This window comes from Lipotes vexillifer, unplaced genomic scaffold (genome assembly GCF_000442215.2).
Source record: "Lipotes vexillifer unplaced genomic scaffold, Lipotes_vexillifer_v1.1 scaffold69, whole genome shotgun sequence".
Classification (NCBI taxonomy): domain Eukaryota; kingdom Metazoa; phylum Chordata; class Mammalia; order Artiodactyla; family Lipotidae; genus Lipotes; species Lipotes vexillifer.
In genome coordinates this window covers 493,938-496,813 of record NW_006790942.1, presented here as the reverse complement: position 1 = coordinate 496,813, position 2,876 = coordinate 493,938, and the positions used below count along the sequence as shown (strand labels likewise).

The 2,876-nt window shown below is 38.2% G+C and overlaps 1 protein-coding gene across 2 annotated transcripts in view; it reads left to right on the top strand.

The window, feature by feature from the left end:
* Positions 1-2,876, top strand: part of PRKDC (protein kinase, DNA-activated, catalytic subunit) — a 156,162-nt gene that overhangs the window by 71,832 nt on the left and 81,454 nt on the right. The window lies entirely within an intron of this gene.

Genomic DNA, 2,876 nt, shown 5'->3' with positions numbered 1-2,876 from the left:
TCCTGCTGAGTTAATAAGCTTTTATTCCAAGCAGTGCTAGTTGTCTCTTGTAGGGGAAGATTTTGTGGTAGATTTCACTAGAAATTTGTATTTTTAGAAGTTTGAAATAAAATTGCAGTAGACCCACAACACTCAGGAAATACAGCATTTCGAGCTTGTAAGCTATTCAGACTTACGGGGAAGAAACCATACTCATTTATCTCCACCCCTCCCTAGATCCCTCTAAAGTGTTGTTTGGTTTTTTGTTTTTTTGAAAGCACAGTCTTAAAGGATACAGAAAAGGAGAAAAGACAAGAGTGACAACATTTTGGAAGCTAGAAAGGAAAAGTACAAGCAGTAACAGACTTCAGAGTCCGAGAAGGCTGCAGTGGGGCCTTGGTGTGCAGGCGGCCTGGAGCAGTGGGGGGATCGGGTGACTGTTAGCCGGCTCCTGTGGGCTCGCCCTGTCCTTGGGGGGTGCAGGAGGCTGGAGGAGCAGACCCTCTTGTCTGGAGGACCCTGGGCATAGTTGAGGGTAAAGATACCTTTTTTCTAAAGAAACACCTTTCGTGAAGATGAGAATCACAGTATATAACCCAAGTATTTCTTTAAGCAAGATAGTGAAGTTTGAAATGCTTTGAACCATAGCAAAAGCACTGTACTACTCCACTGGTGAGAATCCCACTTTGTACTTTTATCCCCAAGTTTAATGGTAGTTCCTCAATTCTTCTGATCTTGGTTTCCCACTGATTTTTTTTGAACAGCCAGCGTGTTTCTGGTGTATGCCGTATTTTTGTGTTTTGCCCATTTTTCTCTTGGGATGTATTTTCCTTTTTTTTTTTTTTTTTTTTTTTTTTTTTTTGCGGTACGCGGGCCTCTCACTGTTGTGGCCTCTCTCATTGTGGAGCGCAGGCTCAGTGGCCATGGCTCACGGGCCTAACCGCTCCGCGGCATGCGGGATCCTCCCGGACCAGGGCACGAACCTGCGTCCCCTGCATTGGCAGGCGGACTCTCAACCACCGCGCCACCAGGGAAGCCCTGTATTTTCTTATTAATTTGTAAAATTTTTGTATACTAACTGTAGCAGACCTCTGTCTGTCATGTATGCAGAAAGTCCTTTTTCCTACTGACCATTTGTCTTTCTCAGTTGGAGTGTTTATTCTGTACAGAAGTATTCGGTTTTTTATAGTTAAAGAAGATACCAGCCTTCTTTTCAGTTGCTCTTTTTTTCATGTCATACTTAGAAAGGCTTTCTCCATCCCAATATTATCCCTAAAATCTATCTGTCCATGTTTTCTTCTGTTACTTTTATAATTTCTTTTTTAAACAAATGGAAGTAATGCAAACAGCACTGTAGAAATGATACTTCTTCCTAAATAGATATATACTGGACAAACATTCACAAATGGATATTTTCCTCATTAATTCAAGTTTCTAACTTTTTCAGATCCGAATCTCTATACAAATTTAGGTCAGAGGTTGTTTAATTTGTTACTTACCTACCTGTTTTTCAGCCAGTACCACAGTTGTTTTAATTTCAGCAATTGTAAGATACACTTTAACATCTGGTAAGGCAGTGTTGTTCCTTCTTAGTATTTTTGTTTTTCAGAATTCTTCAAGCTATACTTGCACATTTTCTTTAAAGTGAAATTTAGAATCATTTTGCCAAGTTTCCTACAGCCCTCTCCACAACATACAGGGATTTTGAGTGGTGATACAACGTGTATAGAGCATATTTAAACCAAGGTGACCTCTTTAAAAAAATTAAGCCACGTTTTCTATAGTATGTCTCTCAATTTATCCAAACATTTATTCATGTTCTCAAATCTTTTTGAGAACTATTATGTATTCATACTATTATGTAGAATGTTATAATTGTATATTGATTTTGTATCCTGTATCTTCACTAAATTTTTAGATTAGTTTTAACAGTTTTTTGGTAGTCTTGAGAGTTTTCTATATATCATATCATCTCCAGATAGAGACTGTTTTGCTTTTTCTGAGTGAAAGGATACCTTTTATTTCTTTTTCTTGTCTGACTGCTATGACTAGAACTTCCAATATTATGTTGAAATTATGTTGAATGAAAGTGGTGAGAGTGGGCATCCTAGTCTTTTTCCTGATCTTAGAGGAAACGCTTACAGCTTTCCACTGTTGAGTATGATGTTAGCTGTGGACTTGTCATATATGGCCTTTATTATGCTGAGGTACATTCCCTCTATATCTGTTTGTTGAGAGTTTTTATCATGAATGGATGTTGAGTTTTGTCAAATGCTTTTTCTGCATCTGTTGAGATGATCCGATGATTTTTAACCTTTGTTTTGTTAATGTGGTGTATCACCTTGATTGATTTGCAGATACTGAACCATCCTTGCATACCTGGAATAAATCCCACTTAATCATGGTGTGTGATCCTTTTAATGTACTATGGAATTTGGTTTGCTAATATTTTGTTGAGGATGTTTGCATCTGTGTTCCTCAGGGATATTTCCCTGTAATTTTCTTTTCTTGAGGTGTCCTCGTCTGGTTTTGGTGTCAGCGTGACACTGGCCATGTAAAATGAGTTTGAAAGTGCTTCCTCAGTACCCCCCCGCCCCCCCGACCCCGCACCAACTTCTTTGGCAGAATTTGAGAAGGTGTTAGTTCTTCTTTGATTGTTTGGTAGAATTCACTATTGAAGCCACATCTGATTCTGGACTTTCGTTTGTTGGGATGTTTTGATTACTCGTTCAATCTCCTTGCTAGTAATTGGTCTGTTCAGATTATTTCTCCATGATTCAGTCTTGGTAGGTTGTTTCTTTCTAGGAATTTATTTGTTTCTTCCAGGTTGTCCAGTTTGTTGGTGTATAATTGTTCCTAGTGGTCTTTTTTTTTTTTTTTTTTTTTTTTTTTTTTTT